A 21,216-nucleotide genomic window follows, 5' to 3' on the forward strand; every position below is an offset into this window, starting at 1 on the left:
TAAATACTATTAAAAATAGTAATGTTTCCAAACTTTCTTTTGACCTGTACTGTACTGTATATATATATATTTCATTTTTTTATTTTTTTAATAATATAAAAAATGGCCAAAAATATATTGGTAAATAGTTTTAGCTAAATTTTGGCCATTTGTGGAAAAAAAAAAAAGATAAAAAAAGAATTTGAATAGAATTCATAGTAATGAAGAGGGAAAAAGGTGAAAACACATTAATCAGAGAAGAATGGCGCGCGCGCGCTGCAGCAGTTGCCAGGGGATGTCGAAGGGGAGGGGTTATGATTGGCTGAAGTGGGTCTGTTGCCTTGGCAACGGCAAAGGGGTTTGGTAGCGTTGCTGTGCGGCGTGATCTGTGCGCAGCGCGGATGGAGGAAACGGTTTGAGGCGGCAGAACGCTCCGACTACTGACGCGCTTCAGCGGAAAAACGGCTTGAATGTGAGTAACCCAATCCAGTTCTGGGCTTTCTGTGGAGTTTACATGTGTGTGAGGAGCGCAGAAAGTTCACATTCTACAGGCAAGTTGAAGGTTATCAGGCTGAGCTTCGGTTCCTGTTATTGTTTCTCAAGTGCTCTTCTCGTTTGTTGTCGTTCACTTGTCGAATTTCACCGCGTTCTTGATCGGAATCGTTGATACGCGAGCGTTCCGTCGCTTCTGCCATGTGCTCGAATCCAGCAGACAACTTGTTTTGTGATCGAGGACACTTGCTCAAGTGTTCAGGCTCACTTCTGAGCGGAATACCGACATCTGACAGGATTTTGCGCGTCACTCTTTGTCTGCTTTAACACTGAAAGCGAATTCGCGCGGAACGCATCGATGTTTTAACGTTCTATTCGTTTGTGATGCGTTCTATTGTCCGTTCACGTGGGTAGGTGACGAGTAACCTGGATATTAATTATAAAAAAATTAAAAAAAGTTCATAAGTGTATGTCATACTAAAAGATCGTGTATGATAATACAAATATATTGATTTAAAACGTAACCGTATCATTTTGATGTTAAACTACAAATATTTATTTGAATTTATAAGTTAAAGTATATGTTTTAGATGGATTTATATTTTTTATTTTAACTGGTTCAGTCACCTTATTATTGCATTTCACTTAAATAATGCTGTAAATTTTTTTTGGGGTATACGCCGTGTCTCTCAAATAATACAGGTCTTAAAATGCATAATATGTTTAAAAATACTTTAGGATGGAGCGTGTGCCATTGATTATAATGCCAACTACCCATATTTCTGACTGAACTATTAATTATTGATATTCCCCACCATAATTTGCTTTTTATTTGTGGACAGAAATTGACAACAGCAGGACTTTTGAGGTGTTTTTATTAGTGATGGACGCATTAAGGCTAATATTTGGCCATGTTGAGTAAGCACTGGTCGATAATTGTGTCTAATCGATTAACAGTGGTTCACCAAGGGTCAGAACCAGAATCTTAAGTGCTGTCAATGAATTGCGCATTTTCTGTTACCAAATATTGATTGTGAGTTAGTTGAGTAAATTTTTATTGTGTAAAATAAGTTCATTTGAAAGGAGTTTTGTGTGCATCAGTAATTGCATATACTATATATATAGCTTTCTAGACATCTCTGTTGGCATTGCTTATTAAAAACCATATTGTTTGATCCATAATGGTTTATTCTAAGTGAAAGTAGAATGTGTTACAAACGACGTACTCAAAGTCACGGTCATGTGTAATGTGAGTCATGACATCTACACCTCCAGAAATCTGTTCACGGACAAGTAACTTTACTCAGTGAATGACTTCGTTCCTCTCACTTCTTGCTTAAAACATTGAGCCGTTGCAGCGTTTTGAAAAGGGGCCTGTCCGGTGCCTGCTGCGGGGTCCATATGAGCTCCATTCACTGGAAGCTTGACCTCATTGACACGATGCAATCTGTTCACAGGATAATCACTTTCAGAGCAAGTCTGCTCATTGATTGGATATCCTTTGCTATTATTCCCCAAGGCTAAAGTCAAAACAACTTCTTATGCAAACGGTCATGTCTTCTATTCATAGCTGCATTGGTGCAAAGTGATTTTGAATCTGTTAAATGCTGAAGCTTAGGTCTTGGCATGACATCGCTTTAAAAGAAAGTTTACAGCTTTGGGAATGCTCTTCTAATCTTATCAAGATGTTTTTATGACATGCATTGTGTTAATGCCTGATACTAGTGATTTAAAAAAGAAACTTTGATTGGAATGGAAGATTTGGCCAAAAATAAAATTCCTCTCATCATTAGAATTTGGTAGGTAGCATTGGTTGTGTATGTTTATGTATGGTTGACTGCCACAATAAAGCTCAGGCCCTAATAAATAGCTGGTACCTCACTGATGTCAAATAGTTTATTAATTGAGTTAAAGTCAAGCTGTTTAAATGTGCAGTTGAGATGGTGGTGGGTTGGTCAGTTCTCCACGTTCAACAGATGTTGTTTGCTGACAGCAAGACCCAAGATAAACAGCACACAAAGACCTCAACAAGATAAAAGAAACAACTGCTCAACCTGCTGTTTAACTGTTGAGCCGACTCCCAGCAGTTGGTATATTTGCACTGCGTTTTTGGTGCACTTTTGAAAGTTAAAACATTTCAGTCAGAAGTTTTTACAGTCTTGTATTATAGGAGGAGTAGTGTAAGTTCCAAAAACAACTTTTTATTTGTGACGTTCTGTTAAAAGATGTTTATTATTGGTGCTTTAAAGAGCCTATAAACAAATGCGATGATCTGAAGAACCTAAAAATGTAAGAAGAATTTGTTTTACTCTCCAAAGATGCATAAAGCTGATCAAGAACTGTATGAAAAAGTGCCACAAAAAACTATTGAAGAAAATGTATTTTAGGAGTGTAAGTGTTTTTGGATTCATTAGCCTTGAACATGAATTCAAAATTGACCCTTTTACTTTCTAAATGCACATTTCTGGTCTTCTTACAAAAGATTCATAAATGCACATTATACAGATTTTTGTCTTTGTGATCTTTTGATCTTTAATAATTTGCTCCACTTCTGAAACAGCTTTTCTTTTCCGCAGACATCGTCATGGAATAGAAATTGGACATCATGCAGTCAGTTATTTATGCACAATTTAAATGCATCACTTTAAAATGCACAACTCAAAAGCATGTCACATTATGGAAGTAAATAGTTTGCAAACACTATTTCGTTTTGACTTTAAAGGGAATGGTTGTATTAAATGAGTGTGTGATAGTATTCATTTCTTGTATATGATTATATAGATTCGAGATGTTCTTCTGTTAAGATTGTTTTGATCTGCAGAAGCGTAGAAATTAGATGAGATATAAGATGACCGAGATGTAGAAATCCGTCCTTGGGAAGATCTGTGAATTCTGGGGTTTTTGTTTCATGTCACGTCAAGTTTCCGCCCCATTGAGAGACTCTTTTTAAAGTGAATGGTGAATAATTCCCCCCTCACTGGTGTGTTTTAATGGACTACTTGAGTTCGCCTGTACATTGAAGCAAAACACTTTTGAAATGCATTGGAAGTTTACTGGAAGGCCTGTAGAGAACGGAAGTGTTCACTGATGAGGATTGTGGACTGGCTGAATGGATGTTTCCCCGGAAGGGTGTTGCAGACATTGTGGGATGTCCTGTCTTAGACGTGGAACTAAACACACATGGGAAACTCTGGGTCCGTCATGTTGCACCACAGGAGAATTATGTCATGCATGCTGAGAACTAACACTGGAAACAATGGAGAATAAGTCAGAAGATGACTGAAAACCAGAATACGTTGGTTGCATGTTTAGTCAGTGTCACAGGAAAGCTTGTGTATGACTCAACATCTGAAATTGTTGACCTGGGTTTATCAAGCTTAATTTAATTTTCCAACTCTAATTTGTGAAATCTGTTTTATTTTTTCACAAATTCCGTTTTATTTTTTTCCAAATTCAGTTTTTTCCATTTTAATTTTTCTGGATTCCATTTTTTCAGTTTTTATTTTTCCGGACTCCTTTCTAATGGTTAAATAAAATTGTATTAATCAATAATGTGTAATTAATTAAAATCATGAAACCTATACAATTTAACATCAGTATATTAAACGTTTAACAAAAAAAAATTTTTTTTAGTGTCCTATGAAATAATTTTTGTTTTATCTCATGTTCTGTTTTGTCGCCAAATTCTGTTTATGCGTCTCTAATTATTTGAAAGCATAAAAACAACTTAATTTATTACATTTTGTTTTTATAGTAGCCCTAGAAAATGTTTTATTTATTTATTTAATTTTTTTTTAAATACTTAATTTTTTTTTGTACCAATTTTTCTGGTTATCAAATGAAGACATGACACAGTAATTTAATTGATCCTTTTAATAAAATTAAAACAAACTTTATTTTTGGCAAACAAAGAGGGTTTATATTGTGTGATTATTCCTTAAAAAATGTTTTAATAATTTTTTTATTATTATTATTAGTAGTAGTAGTAGTAGTAGTAGTAGTAGTAGTAGTAGTATTACATACATTCTACTGCACAAAAATATATTTCTAACAATTTATTCCAGTTAAACAGAACTTTTATTTTGACGGGTTGCAGTGAATACCTTTACTCTTCTGTCTGTATATGATATGACAATAGTTTTGCTCAAATGAAATGAGCAGTTCTGGAGATGTTGTTCATGTATTTGTGTTTTAATTTAGTGAGATGGCAGATGCAGAAATCACCACGAAAGTCACAAACGTTTCAGTACGTGTAGTAAAGGAAACCACGCTTGTGCTCCATCCACACGCAGAACATTCAGGATTCATATTTAAAGTCTGTTTGCGGCTTAATATTTACAGATACTAGTCCATACTGCGATTTAATTTAAGTGTACTTTTGATTAATTCAAAAATGTTTGGAATTTAATGTGCTGAATCTGTACCTGCCATGCAGGGCCTAAAACTAACATTTTGCCGTACATGCCAACAGTTGGTGACTTGAGAAAAATTACCAGCCATAAATATTATTTACTGGTAATGGAAATTGCAATTGTTTATTTATTTATTTATTTATTGAACACTAAAATCAATGAAGAAATATCATTCTAATACTATTGAACTGTACATTTTACTTTAAATAATAATAATAATAGTAAAACTAAGTAGAAAATTAAAAACACATTTTCTGTGTTCAGACGTTAAACAGAGCTTTTATTTTGGCTGATAACCGCAGGGAAGCTTCTTTCTTGAAATGCTTCTCTTTTGTTGACAAAAAATTTATAAACTATTCTTATTACAAAATCGGAAAGATGTTTGGCACATTTTCAATGCACTTGCAGAAATGGAGTTTGTGTGGAGCACAATTTAGGCTCACGTGAAAAGATAGTGTATATATAATTATAATGCATTCTTTCTGATTTGATAATCGCGCTAAACCACATCTTATTGTCAGGCATTGTTAGAATTTAATAAAATTAATATTAATAAAATAAACATTACCGGCCAACTGGTGAGAAACACTGTTTCATATACTCACCAACACTCATTTTTACTCTCATTTGGCGCTTGGTGAGTGTTAATTTTAGCCCCTGATGCCATGAAATAACCTGTGAAGCTGATATGGCATTAAACTTAAATGCAACAACAACTTCCTCAAAAGTGTTTAAGGAATACTTAAAGAAATCGCAATCAGAGCCATTCAGTTCCTTGTAACTCCCATCAGTAGTCAGAACTCATCCGTCTGGTTTCTGGAATCGTTTACCGGCTCTTGTTGAGGCGCATGTCTGTTGATGCTATCTGGCCTTTGTTTGCAGGTGTCTGTTTGTAACGACCGCAGCTGCGCGTCACTCATCGGCTAGACGTCGCCTCACTCCGCGCCCCGCGCCTCCCTATTATTTATTATTTTCTTTCCACCCGACCAGAAGGAGGGACGAACCCCAAGATCTCCAAAAGCCGTGGTTGTCTTGGTTACGTGCGCTCGCTAGTCCAGTATAGGTGGATGCTCCAAATTTGGGTTGCAAAAATAGCACTTTACTTTTGTGCTGAAGTACATTCTCCAACATTCCTGGCAGATTCTAACTTAGACATTTGGAATCATAATTGCAATATGATTTTGGTTAGAATGCAGTGGAACTTTGAGCAGTTCTGTATTTCTTTGTCTTCTTTTCACTTTCTGACCAAGATAGGAAGCTTTTTAAAAGTATTGCAGCAAAATGAACCGCAAATGATGTGTGTTGACATTTTATGTATTTAATTGGGCTGTTAGTTATAAAGAATTCTCAGTGAATGTCATAATATCCCAATATCCCTAATCATTTTCGGATTAATTGCATTTCAGTTTGCTAGAAGAGCACCTACAGGAAGATTATTTTGTGATCACATTTTGGAGAATGATTAAATTATCAAATCGCGCACACGGATTAATAAACCATAGCCACGAATTTCAAATCTGTGCACTCAGATTTTGTTTTTCAATCTGTACCCATAAATTCATAATCTGTGTTCACGCTTTCGCAATCTGCTCCCACAGTAGGCTACTCTCGGATTTGTAGCCCCGCCCCCAGTCTGAGGATGCATGTATTGTTTAAACCTTTCTTTTTTCATAGTAGGCCTATATGAGACCATGATCCGCACTTTACAAAATAGTAAAACATTAATCACCAATAGTGTAAAACACTGTGTTGAAAAAGTGTTTAAAAGTATTGTGTTGTATTGTACTTAGGCTCATATACTAAGTAATGTAATAGATTAACGCACCAAAATAAAATATTAAGTGATGGAAGAGCGCGGTGCAAATGGCTTTGTAAACTTTATTTTTCAAAATAGAGATTTTCCCAAATTTTCTGACAACCGATAGAGTTTTTCTAGAGGTAAAAATCAATACAAATAATGTACAGGTTATGTTGTCATTCCTTTGCTCTCTGACTGAATGCAATGTTATAATAGGCCTAATTATTTAATAATAACCACCAGTGAAGCCTGTTAGCCTACATGCATCTAACTCTGGTGGAAAAAGCTTAGTATAATAAAATCACCAAAACAAGTCTTCGTGTTAAGAACGAATGGTACACAAACACATTTCCAAAACTGTAAAAGGCTACATATGCACTTAGAAGAAGCTTTTAGCCAAAACGACTTACAAAAGAGGAACAAAGCATGTCAAAAATATGTCATAACAATGCCAAGTTTATTAGATAATAATAAAGTTCTAAGTTTGTCACAAGTAGCCTAATCAAGATTTTCATGCATATCATTATTAATAAATCGCTGTATTCCACTCCGTACCCTAATTGAAAGAGAATCACTGTAAGCATGCAGTAATAAGACAATTTGATGAAAGCGTACAAATGGGATTGTTTTGTGATCACATTGTGATGAATGATTAAGTAGTAATACAATAATTGAAAAGATGAAAAGTGACTTCAGAAGTCAATATATGTTATTTTATTTACATAATATTGAACATATAGTCCATAATTCACTACAATCCATTTTGAGAAGTATTTTCTGAGAAGTATTTCTGGCAACAAAATGCATGCAAAGTTATACAGTAAATATTCACAATTACTAAATTATTATGATTAATATATTATTAATTGACGCACTCCTTGCTCAGAGTCGGGGCTTTGTTGTTCCACTGATAATAACGAAATTGTGGTGGTGCTCAGCGAGCACTCAACTCATAAATACACAATAATTCTGACATGACTTGAAGGAAGCATAAGTGCACTTGATGGATTAACTAGCGGGTTTAGAACAAGTCATCTGTGGCTCATTAAACTCCTGAGGTCGTTTATCTGGGATGAGAGATGCTCTTGTAGTCCTGCATCCGTCAGCCGGTCACAAAACAGAGTTGTTTGTGGAGAATCCCATGTGGCGGCCTCTCGTCGCGTGTTTCCCTCCCCCTTCGGTCTCTGAGTCTGTTGCGGCTCTGCAAAGGGGATTTGATACATGCATGCTGCCATTAGCGGCCGTTCTCCCATTGAAAGTGATGCTAATGTGACCGTTGGCCTGATTGCGAGGGAGAGAGTGAGGATCTAGACGTGCCTTATGTCACTGGTTACAATGGCACTTTGTGTAGGTCACTCCTTGCTGAGTACGTGGGGTTTGTTTAATTGAGAGCAGTAGGACAGCGACGTTAGCTGCGGATGAGACTATAACAAACACTAAAGTTCAAAAAATAAACGTACAGTACAGGTCAAAAGTTTGGAAACATTACTATTTTTAATGTTTTTGAAAGAAGTTTCTTCTGCTCATCAAGCCTGCATTTATTTGATCAAAAATACAGAAAAAAACAGTAATATCTTGAAATATTATTACAACTTAAAATAATAGTTTTCTATTTGAATATACTTTAAAAAAAATAATTTATTCCTGTGATGCAAAGCTGAATTTTCAGCATCATTACTCCAGCCTTCAGTGTCACATGTAACATCCAGTCTATCACATGATCATTTAGAAATCATTCTAATATTCTGATTTATTATGAGTGTTGGAAACATTTTTTTTTTTTTTTTAATTTGATGAATAAAAGGTTAAAAAGAACTGCATTTATTCAAAATAAAAAAAAAAATTCAAATTACGATATATTCTAATAATATATTTTCTTTACTGTCACTTTTTATCAATTTAACACATCCTTGCTGAATAAAAGTATTGATTTTATTTAAAAAAAAAAGAAAAAAAAATTACTGACCCCAAATTACTGACCAGTAGTGTATGTTGTTATTACAAAAATATTTATATTTTAAAAACATAGTTTGTTTTTTTTTTTTTTTACTTTTTTTTTTTATTCATCAAAGTATCCTAAAAAAGTATCACATGTTCTGAAAAAATATTAAGCAGCAGAACTGTTTCCAACTTTGATAATGAATCATCATATTAGAATGATTTCTAAAGGATCATGTGATAATGATCCTAAAAATTCAGCTTTGCATCACAGAAATAAATGATAATTTAAAGTATAATGAATTTAAAAACAATTATTTTAAATTGTAATAATATATCACAATATTACATTGTTTTCTGTATTTTTGATCAAATAAATGCAGGCATTACAAACACAAGAAAACAATAAAAAAAACATTAAAAATACTAATAATCATAAGGTGTTGTACTTTAAATCATACAAGAAAACGTTGGTGTTTGAGCCTGGGAATCATAAGGTGTTGTACTTTAAATCATGTCATGATCAATCAGTGATTTAAAGCTGAATGCTGAATTAAGTCTTAAGTATAAACCGGTTTGAAACAACTGATTCATGAGTCTTCTTGACCAAGGACTCATAATGATTCATTCATTTGAACCGAACTTCACTAGTCATGCTGAACACTTGCAAGGCAAGCAATAAAAAAGATGTTTTGTTTTTTGTTGTTGTTTTATTATTTTGCTTTCGGTTTCTGTATTTATTTTTTAAATGCAACTTGTTCTTGATTCCAAACCCTGTTGCATTTATTGGTAAAAAAAAATATTCAGAGATGAATCGTTGCATACTTGGCGAAGGATATGAGTAGAGGTGTGCGATATATATCTTGTCAGTAAAGCCGGATCTGTGATTAGTAGTAAATCTCCATCACATGCTTTCAGATGGAGCAGCATTTACTACACCGAGCCATAGTTCACTGACAAGCTACGCAAAACCGCGTTCGTAATGGCAGATGATAGGAGAAATCGTTCTGCGATTATGAAAGTTGTTTGCGTAGCTTGTCAGTGAACTATGGCTCTGTGTACTTAATGCTGCTCCATCTAAAAGCACGTGAAAATGCCACATTTAATAACATGTTTTCACTCCAAACTCACTTCATAACATCAGTCGAGTTTTGAAATAAATCCTTTTGTTAGATGATGTGGCTTCTTACACAGAATAAGGCACACAACATATTTCATAGTATTCTAAGCAGTGATAAAGGTTATGTCGATTAGCATTGCATTATAATATACTTTATTATAATCAAAATTATAATAAGACAAACTCAGATGAACCATATATTGTCGTAGTCGAGTGTTTATTAGTCAAGTTGATGCAATGAAAGCAGTTAAATCTTCTGTTTATTCTAGCTTCTACCTTATCACGATTTCTCGCCTTTGCGGTTTAGTTTTGATTAATCGTTCAGCCCTAGTGCTTTGTACTGTAATAAATGAAACGTGGTAATCTGACAGCATTGCATTCAACGCTCCACCAACGCCGTCTCTCATCATGTCGCTGGTTAGCTTCTGGTCTGCCTGTGCGTGTTCTGGAGGAGGCGTGGCTTTGAAGAGTGATTATGCAGGGAGGGTGGGATCTTATGCTTTCAAAGCTAGCTTGCTATTGCAAACCTCCCCAAAATCGTCTACCCTACCTTTTATTATTGCGTGAGTTACACTTTAGACATAATATTATCTGTTTTAAATTTTTTTTTTTTTTTTTTCGGTTTCGCCAATGAAAATAGTTCAAAACAAAGTCGGATCAGAACATTTCTGCATTTCAGAGCAACACTGGTGTTTCGTTCCTGAATGAATCTGTTTTGAAGAAATCATTTGAGTCAACGATTCAGTGATCCATTCATAAAGACTTGCTTCTTGCTTCCTTTCCAAATGAATCAGCTGTTTTGAACGAATCATTTGAATGAAGGATTCAATGCATCACTCATTAAGACAAGAACTTGCTGCCACCTACTGGCAGTTTTGGTGTCATTGTATCAATGCCAGGCTTATACCAGCACAAAAACACACTTAGCAAAATATTGTTTAAATATCATCATTTAAGTAAGCATTGAGGTGATTTTAAGGTCATCTGGTCTAATAGTTATAACTTCTAAATCGATAAAAGATAATCTCTCTAAAATTTTAAGGCATAGTTCTCACTTCTCTGTCGAAGCAGAATTATTTCTTTGAAATGGTTCACAGATACAGTCACTTCCTCTTTTAGTTCTACTGAAGCTTGTCTTGACAGCAGAGTCACATGTAGATTCCTGTTTCCAAAACAATAAAGTCGACTGATGGCACACAAAACGCAGGAAGTTACATGAATACTTTTTACATGTCTTTTTAGAGCTGCTTTACAGCAGAATTGAATACTGTTTGCATCACTGAATCATTATTTTCTTTTTGTTTATCGCTGTAAAGCTGCTTTGAAACCATTTGTATTGTAAAAAGCACTATATAAATAAAGGTGACTTGAGTAAAATGGCTGATTACTTCATTTTCGATATCTGTGAATCCTCTTTATTGACCGTGATTGAGCTGAAACTCTCAGCTCAAGTGGGTTCGGTAAGTTTACATATGAGATCATAATATTTCCTCTTGATTAATCTCTCTACTTGACACATTGAGATTGAGAAACAATCTGTTGTTTCTGAAATGTGTCATTTCTAGTATGACTTAAAACATTCAGGCTTCTTCCACTTCATACTCAATGAATCTTAGGGTTTCGTTTCAATGGTGCCAATTCTTACATTTGCATTTTACGCACTTTCAGATGCTTCTGTTTAAAGCAACTTGCATTGCATCAGTTAATATATATGATATGATTTCATGCATGGAAATTCCCGGTTGAACCAGGTACAGTTTCTGCATCAGCACAGATCAAATGATTCATTGTTGACATCAGATGCATTTGCATGTTCAACAAAATACTGATAACCATCAAAAATCTTCAAGAGCAATATGTTTGTTGCCAACTAGCAATTCACGTCACAACTTTAGCAGCCTGCTTCTTAAGTAATTGAACTGTAGGACATTATATGCATGCACAAATAAATAAAATATATTGATTGAAGGATCTGATTGAAGTATTGGTGGTGTGTTGAAAAGATACATAATTACATTTTCATACAATTTCATTCCCATTAATATAAACATTGTTTCATTAGACAACATTGGGCAGGATGGAAAAAAAAACATATATATAACATTTTATGTTTAATGTGAGTTTGTCGTACAACGTTATCAATTCAATCAATTGACGCCGAAATGCCACTAACGTTAATTCGAAAGTGAAAGTAAAATTAGGGCTGTGCAATTAAAATGGTTTCGATTTTGGCCTCCAAAGATTATGAAAATACAATAATCGAGATAAAATGGTTATTGCGCCCTAATCCGCCCCCTTTTGCAAACGCTGCGCTTTCGTTCCTCCATTAAAGCACAATTTTATGCAAATTTTGTGTAAATCAGTAAAATCATTTACCGTGACTTTTGCAAAATGGGACGTGCTTGATTTATAGAAGTATATTTATTCATGTTTTTAAAAGTGTGAAAGAGAACTTGCGCTGCTCTGCAGGAAGATATATGCGCTTAGAGACGGTACTGAACACGTAAAGTCATCTTTTAGCTCAAGGTGCGCGCCCAAATGGTCAAATACATGCAAAAAATTGTCAAAATGCGGCGCTTAATGATTAATCGTGTCATACCTTCGTCGGTCATGTAATAAATGAACGAAAAGTGTTGAGAATGAAAATATGCGTGTAATGGTAATTTGGATCCGTGCAGCTCTTAAAGTGACAGCGGGATATTTTCCTGCTGCGACTTTGTCCTTATTAATCAAACAACTAAAGACAAATTCAAAATCACACACTGCTCTTGAGTGAAGGATTTTTGTAGCTTTAAGAAACAAAAAGTTTAATTCTTACAGTGAAGACTGCCGTTTTATTTTTACATTTGATTATTCATTTCTGCAGTAGGCTGTAAACTGCTTGAGACTTGCATAAAAAAACCCAAAAATCATTAAAGCACAGTCTGTTTCATTTGCATCTTTTTATTCTATTGTATTTGTCCTTTGCTTTTTTTTATTACTGACAGTTTAATTATTTTCAATAATTTTGAGGACCTTTTGTTTGTTTGTTTGAAATTCCGCTGGTCTCTAGAATGTAGATGTCATAGCAACCTTATAGAAATACATATTTGATATGTATCACTATTTTTAAATAAATCACTCATATAATGTTTTGGTCAGATGGCCCCTCACAATCTATTGACCAAAATAATTGTGATTATGATTTTTGCCATAATCGAGCAGCCCTAAGTAAAATGCGCACAAACATTTACAAGCTATTTAAAAGTGAATAAAAGCCCACAACCTTTTTTTACATTTATTTACATTTATGCATTTAGCAGACGCTTTTATCCAAAGCGACTTACAGTGCATTCAGGCTATACATTTTTTTATCTAACGTGTTCCCCTGGGGATCGAACCCACAACCTTTTGTGCTGCTAACGCAATGCTCTACCACTGAGCACAGGAACAAAATTTATTTAAAAGTGAATAAAAGCGAGAAAAAGAGGGAAAACTCTAGCGAGCTACCTCACCGTCACAACCTGGAGTACAGTATATTTCACACACTTTAAGCTCTTTTTTTTCCAAATGTAATAGGATTACTCCAACATATCGTTCGGTTTGTAATGCATACTGAACCGAAAGCCTCGTACCAAACGGTTTAATACGAATATGTGTATCGTTACACCCCTAATATTAAGATATAATATATATATATATGTGTATATATATATATATATATATACCTATATATATATAATATATATATATATATATATATATATATATATATTATATACACAGTACAGACCAAAAGTTTGGAAAACATTACTATTTTTAATGTTTTTGAAAAGAAGTTTCTTCTGCTCATCAAGCCTGCATTTATTTAATCAAAAATACAGAAAAAAAAATAATATTGTGAAATATCATTACAACTTAAAATAATTGTTTTTAAATTTATTATACTTTAAATTATCATTTATTTCTGTGATGCAAAGCTGAATTTTTAGGATCATTATCACATGATCCTTTAGAAATCATTCTAATATGATGATTCATTATCATTGGAAACAGTTGGAAACTTTTTTTCAGAACGTGATACTTTTTCAGGATTCTCTGATGAATAAAAAAAAAAAAAAAAAAAGCTTATGTTTTTAAAATATAAATATTTTGTAATAACAATATACACTACTGGTCAGTAATTTGGGGTCAGTAATTTTTTTTTTCTTTTTTTTTTTTTAAATAAAATCAATACTTTTATTCAGCAAGGATGTGTTAAATTGATAAAAAGTGATAGTAAAGAAAATATATTATTAGAATATATATTATTTGATTTTTTTTTATTTTGAATAAATGCAGTTCTTTTTTATTCATCAAATATATTAGACAGCAGAACTGTTTCCAACACTCATAATAAATCAGAATATTAGAATGATTTCTAAATGATCATGTGATAGACTGGATGTTACATGTGACACTGAAGGCTGGAGTAATGATGCTGAAAATTCAGCTTTGCATCACAGGAATAAATATATTTTTTTTTAAAGTATATTAAAATAGAAAACTATTATTTTAAGTTGTAATAATATTTCACAATATTACTGTTTTTTCTGTATTTTTGATCAAATAAATGCAGGCTTGATGAGCAGAAGAGACTTCTTTCAAAAACATTAAAAATAGTAATGTTTCCAAACTTTTGGTCTGTACTGTATATTTTAGAGAAAAACAGAAAATACAGAGATACATACTGCATATCACAATTCAGCCAAAAAATAGATATAATTTTAAAAAGTATGTACTTTGTAATGTAACACCCCACTTGTGATATTTTTTTTTTTTTTTTTTTTAGTATTTAAAAAGGTTTTGCTACAAAATCAAATCTTCCCTAAAGCACTCTATTGAATAAGGTGACAGAATTCTCATAAAGTCATTAAATTCCATAAGAAATGATGGTGACGAAAAAAAAAAAGAAGTGGCTTTTACAGTGATGACCTTTTCTCTGATAAAAGAACATCTTGTCGGCATATTCTGCACAATTGGTGCTGGATAAAAAAAGATCAGTCATTGATTTCGTTCATTTTATCCCTAAATCATTTAGACAGCCGGTTTGTCCAACTCTTCTTGCTCTAGACGTGAAATTCCTGGAAATCGTCACCCTGATATCAGCGCAGACACGTTCAGGCTGATGGTGTGGTGCTATATTAAGACCGTGGCATCGTGGGGGAAGAGACCTTTTCCAACAGCTGTCATGCAGTTGTTTCACTGCAAAATTAAATGAGTGTCAAACTATTTTCCGTGCAAGGCTGTATTTTTAGTCTCACCTCTGTAGCACTTTTCTTTTTCTGAACTTATTAGCCTACTTCTGTGAAAGACTTTTGCTTCCCAGCGGAAACGCTAATGCTTGGAGTATCAGACCATGTTCTTAATGAAACCACTTTGTGACCTGCTACAGTAAATGGCTCATTTCTGGAGTGACTTTGAACGTTCAGGCTTCTTCCGCTTAATGTAGTACTCAATGCATATGTGCCTTCAGTAGGGTTTCGTTTCAGTGGTGACAGCTTTTACATTTTATGCATTTAGCAGACGCTTTTAAAAGTCTTGCATTGCATACAATGTATTCATTTTATCAGTCCATGCATTACCTGGAAATTCTCTGTTGAACTTGGTACAGTTTTAGCATTAGATTAGATACGTCATTTTTGACATTAAAGGAATAGTTCACTCAAAATGCTGAAAATGTGCTCACCCTCAGGCCATCCATGATGTAGATGAGTTTGTTTCTTCATCAGATTTGGAGAAATGTAGCATTGCATCACTTGCTCACCAATGGATGCTCTGCAGTGAATGGGTGCCCTCAGAATGAGAGTCCAAACAGCTGATAAAAACATCACAAGTAATCCACACCACTCCAGTACATCAGTTAACATCTTGTGAAGAGAAAATCTGCATGTTTGAAAGAAACAAATCCATCATTAAGACATTTTAACTTCAAACCGAAGCTAAAATATGAGTTCTCTATCCATAATATTGCTTTCTCCAGTGAAAAAAGTCTTCTTGTCTGAATCAGGAGAGAAATCTGTACCGATCAAGCACCGTTTACAAGCCAAAACAGCTCTAAACGAACAAATTGGTGGATTTTGATGTGAGAGGACAACAGGAGATGGACTTTTTTTTTTTCAGTGGAGGAAGTGTTATTATGGATTATTATAGACTATAGTATTTTAGCCAGAAGAGATGGTTTAAAGTTAAACGCTTTAATGATGGATTTGTTTCTTAGAAACACACGGCTTTTCACTTCACAAGTCATTAACTGATAGACTGGAGTGGTGTGGATTATTGTGATGTTTTTATCAGCTGTTTGGACTCTCATTCTGACGGCACCCATTCACTGCAGAGGATCCATTGCCGAGCAAGTGATGCAATGACACATTTCTCCAAATCTGATGAAGAAACAAACTCATCTGCATCTTGAATGGAATGAGGGTGCGTAAACTTTCAGCAAATGTTCATTTTGGGTGAACTATTCTGTTAAATGCATTTACATGTTCAGCAATATTCTTGTTGACGACTAACTCGCGTCACATCTTAGACAACCTTTGTCTTTGTGACCTTCAGCTTATTGAAAGCCACGTAGTGTTTACACAGTGCTTTAAGACACACCTGTGTGTATTTGACATAGAGGTGCGATGTCTTTTCTTTTTTCAGGTCAACTGGCAACAGTGAATGAGCCGAGAGTTTCGGGCGTGTTCAAGACACGGTTTAACACGTCAAAACGCCTGATAAAGGGTGGGGTGACACCCTCCAGGGCACAACGGCACTTTTAAAGCACTGCTTTCTGCATGTCAGTGTGTTTACGAAACCTTTCTCCTTTGCTTTTCCCATTGCAAATGTTGATATGTGCTCTTTCTTTGCCCTTGCAGTTTATTTCAGGGCTCAGCACTGAAACACAGTGATATCTCGTAATGCTTGGCTCAGCGTTTCGAGGACGTATTGAGCTCTGTCCATTAGATGCTCCATCCTTCACAGCAAAACCTCAGCCCACCTGATGTCGAGGGATAAAACGGCTCTCTTCTGATAGCTTTTTAGGTCATTGGCTTCCTTTTGCACGTCCTTTACCGCGGTCGCAGGTTGGCAACCCGCATTTGTTTGATCGCGGGAAAAGCCAGCTGGATTTATGTGTCTCAGACTGAGTTTTCAAGGGTCAGAAATGGTCTTCGGTGGAAGAAACACACACGGTTATCTACACCTGCCAACCTTTTTGATTACGCAATTGCAAGTTATCAATAATTAACAATTACATAATGCAGTTTAGGCAGGATATATGAGCTATTATGAGGGTAGAGAGGACTTTAAAGGCTGAACGTCCATGAATTATGAAGCAGGCTATCAGTTTTCCTCCTGTGTAAAATCTGTTCTCATGCGCCGGGATTTTAGGGAAAACTCGTTTGCCTTTAAATATTGCAAGAGATGCCTTTAATCATCAAGATCAAAGGAAATATCTGTTGAGGAGTAGGAAGCATTTTCATTAGATTCACAATCAGAATATTTTATATACAGAAAACATACAGAAAAATAGAAAGAAAGCCATGAATGTTGGAAACGTACAAAGGCACAAAGAACAAAGTCAAAGTGTTTTTGTTGTTGTTGTTGTTTTTTTTACAACACATTCTATAAAACTATCGCAGAATCACTCAGAAGCTCAAAGGTCTACACTGCAAGCCACCAATATAAAAGTTTAGTTTATCTTGCCACCCATATAAAAGTTTAGTTTATTTTGGAAAAAAATAATGACAAATATATTTCTATCATACAGTAGAATGTACTTAAAGTAATAATAATAATAATAATAATTAATATTAATAATAATATAATAGTAATTATATTATTAATAATTATAACATTAAACCTATTATAAAAAAAAAAAATTTAATTTTAATAAATAATTATATTTTTATATTGAATTAAAAAAAAATTAAAATTATAATAAAAATGAAAATTAACAATTTTTCTTGTAATTAAAAAAAAACCCCTAAAATTAAAACAGTAAACCTTTAATGTGCAGCGATTTCTTTGCCAAAATAAAATTTCTGAATTTTACATTTTAAAACATTTGTTAAATTGTTAATGGCTTGATTTGATTTATATTAAATCATAATTAAAAAAATTAAGACAACACCAAAATTATAAAACATTTCATATAGTCCTATTATTGTAAAAAAAAAAAAAAGTATACATTATTAAAGTTTTATGAATTCAATTGATTAGACATGCTTTTTGATTATTACTATATAATTCAACCACTAAAGCAAAATCTAGAAAAATGGAAAACAAAGAAAAATAAAGTAGAAAAAAAAGGAATTTGGGAAAAATAAAGTGGATTTCTTAGAGCCCTAATCTCACTCTCTCTCTCTCTCTCACACACACACACACACACACACACACACACACACACACACACACACACACACACACACACACACACACACACCCACACACATATATATATATATATATATATAAAAAAATGTGGAAAAACTGCCAATCCAAAAAACAAAACTCCCACAGTTGCAGAAAAATTGTCAATGCTGAAAACAAGCCTGCCACTTTAAGGATGAAAGAGATGGAAAGGCAAGCGTCGCTGGCACCTGTCTGCCGCTCTCATGAATGAAAGGCTTGGCATTGAATGGGAATTTTAACTTGCAGATGAGCTTGTGGGATCTCTGTGATCAAACCCCGGTGTCACAAACATCCCTCATTAGCGCTCTCTCTCTTGCCCTCACAAGTGTGCCATTACCGGACGCCGCTTTGATGCCGTTTGATAAGAGCCCCGATAATTATGATAATCACAACAGCGATGATAATCGACTATGAGCTAATCACATAAAATCCACTTCCCGTTGTTGCTCGACAGCGGCGCTCAAATGTAGTGGCCGTCTCAAATTGTAAAGGAATTGTGCTGCGCTTTTATGGGTCGCCGGCCCCCCCGCTACTTCCCAGCAGCACCTGGGAATTATTAGGGCTTCTCCACTCGGTTCAGGTCAGAGTTTGTGTTGCTAATAGGGGTTAATGAACTACCCAGAGGCTATAGAGCCGAGCCGGGTTGAAGTTAATGGGTTAACAGGAGCAGCCTTGTGTTTATGGTAATGACACTGGCCGGTTAAGGGTACTTAAACAATTACAACACAGTAAAGGCAACATGTTTCGTAAACCACACAGTTATGCATGCTTAACTTTCTGCATGTGCAAAAAGTGAACGTGCCGCACCCTGTCTTGACACTAATCTGCATAATAAAATGTTCTCTTATTTTTATATATATTTTTTGATGATGTTGTTTGCTTTAATAAAAAATATTACTATTTTGTTATAGTATTTTTGTTATTGTTTTTAAAAAATATTTGTTTTAGTAATTTTATTTATCGTTTGATAATGTTTATTTAAAAAATCTTTTTAGTTATTTTGTATTTGATTTATTTATATTGCTTTTATTATATTTTGATATATTATATATATATATATATATATATTTATATTATATATAATATATGTGTATATGTGTATATATATATATATATATGTTTATGTATATTATATATATCTTATATATATATATATATGAAATAAAATGAAATAACCAAAACAAAACCATTAGCATTGTATATATATATATTTATATATATATGCTAATGTTTTGTTTGGTGGTTTATTCATTTTTTTTGGTTATTTATATATATTATTTTAATTAGTAAATTTTTATTTTTGAATTTTTTTTTGTTATTGTATTTTTTTCATTTAATTTCATTATATTATTTTATATATATTTTGTTTTTATTTTGTATATTTTATTATTTTGTATGTTTTTCTTTTCAGTATTTTTTTAATGTATAATATTTAAATAATTAAAAACATTTAAATTTTAATATACATAAAATTTTTATACAATATAATTTTTTATTTTTTTTTTACATTAGATTTTTTTATTTTTTTTTTATTTTGTGATTTTCATTTAATTGTTTTAAGATTTTTTTATTTTTTATATTTTTTATTTTCATTTAATTGTTTTATTTTTATTTATTTTTTTAAACCCCATTATTGTTATAGTTGTTCAATTTTAAAGGTTTTTTTTTTTCTCCATTTATTTTTTTTGTGTTGTGAGAATGTACATTACCTCATGTGCCATGGCTCTGTCTTTCTGAAACCTTTTAAAAGAGGATTTCTGTTTGTATTTTGGGCTTTGGGGAGGAAGCTTTGCTTTAACGCATTTGGGCAGCTCTGTTGCTGCCTGACATGTCTGATAACTCCACTTTCCGGAGAGTTATGATTCATCATGCACTGCTTATGACTTATTTATTAATTTTACTGTTTCCATGGCGCTTCTCTCAACCTTTCATTTGCTCACTCATTCTCCGTTAGCTCTTTTCCATTACATTCTCTTATTGATCCAGGGTTGAAAAAAGGAAATACTAGACTATTTTTCCAAAGGTAGTTTTCCCACAATACTCCAGAACTTATTCTGCTCTCACATAGAGGCCGGAATACTAGTGTACTTACTCCATACTGCACAGGATACACACTATATACTGCAGTGTTTTGCAGTGAGTGAGTTCTTGTCCATCATTTACTGTATATGTATATTTGTTCATTTAGTTAAGAATTTGCCAGACTAATGCAAACTTTTTAAATGTGAGTCTTTTTGAATGATTAATTTGTTGATGAATTGGAATATACAAGTTGTGACCAGCTCATAAGAGTCATTTGTTACTGAATCAGATTACTCTGGTTGCGATGCATATTTTTGTCTGTAGCTCGCAAGGACAAATGCAGAAATGAATAAGTCACAAAGATGTTTAATATCAAGGTTTATATTTTCAGTACTTTATTTTTCACACTGTAAATAAAAGTTCATACTGGGTGCATTGCATTGTGGGATACAGTCCACTGTTTTGTATACTGCACATACAGACGGATAGGTAGGTGGGTCATCTGGATATTTCATGCACACAGAAAATCTATTGCACATAGTAAGATACTGCAAAATAGTACTAGTTGCATGACAGTTATGCAAGTGCAAGTTGATGCAAGTTGATGGCTTAACTGGATGGACTTTCCCTGCTCTTATTCAATCCGCTGTCTAATCCGCGCTCCTAATTGAACTGACAGCACGGTTGTCATGGTGACGTTAGGGCACGGATTTGAGCGTGGTGCGACTAGACGGCAGGGATTTGCCCATTCACTCGACGCCATTGACCTGCTTTCTGCTGTAATGCCACGGCTGGGCTTCATCTGTATCTTTTACATTAATGTATTTGTGCCGTTTGGCTTAACAGTGTGCCAACTGTTGGCGCACAATTACGGATGATGTTTGAAACAATATCATGAAACCTTCCATATGATGCCATTACAGCGAAAGCATCCATACAAATGCAATCCAACCCAGGTTTTTTTGTTTCATTTTTTATATATAATTTTTTATTTGTTATAATTGCTATAAATTGTAGTTTTCTCTCTCTCTCGCTCT

The 21,216-nt window shown here is 33.8% G+C and overlaps 1 long non-coding RNA gene across 1 annotated transcript; it reads left to right on the plus strand.

Annotated features, from left to right (window-relative positions):
• The first annotated feature begins 295 nt into the window (after nucleotides 1–295).
• On the plus strand, nucleotides 296–17,448 carry LOC122147290. Its single transcript, XR_006161562.1, has 2 exons — nucleotides 296–451; nucleotides 16,406–17,448. It is a non-coding gene; the product is annotated as an uncharacterized LOC122147290 (long non-coding RNA).
• The last annotated feature ends 3,768 nt before the right edge of the window (nucleotides 17,449–21,216 follow it).

This window comes from Cyprinus carpio, chromosome A13 (genome assembly GCF_018340385.1).
Source record: "Cyprinus carpio isolate SPL01 chromosome A13, ASM1834038v1, whole genome shotgun sequence".
In the NCBI taxonomy this organism is placed as follows: Eukaryota; Metazoa; Chordata; class Actinopteri; order Cypriniformes; family Cyprinidae; genus Cyprinus; species Cyprinus carpio.